Raw genomic sequence first — 273 nt, 5'->3', positions numbered from 1 at the left:
GATTAGATTAGATTTATTAAATTTATATTTAATAATTTTCTTTCTCTCTCCCTTTTTCTCTCTCCTTGCTCTCCTTCTTTCTCACTCATTCTCTTTCTTTTTCCTTCTCTCTTTCTCTTCTCTTTCCTTCTCCTTTTCTTTCTGTCTTTATCCCTTTCCTCTTGTTCTTTCTTTCTCTCTTTCTCTTTCCTATCTCCCTCCTTCTCTTTCTTTCTCTCTCTTTCCTCTTCTTTTTCTTTCTGTCTTTCTCTTTCCTCTTAATCTTTCTTTCTA

Source organism: Vipera berus (assembly GCF_964194415.1).
Source record: "Vipera berus genome assembly, chromosome: Z".
Taxonomy (NCBI): domain Eukaryota; kingdom Metazoa; phylum Chordata; class Lepidosauria; order Squamata; family Viperidae; genus Vipera; species Vipera berus.
The sequence above is the reverse complement of the archived record's forward strand: the minus strand, read 5'-3'. Positions refer to the sequence as shown.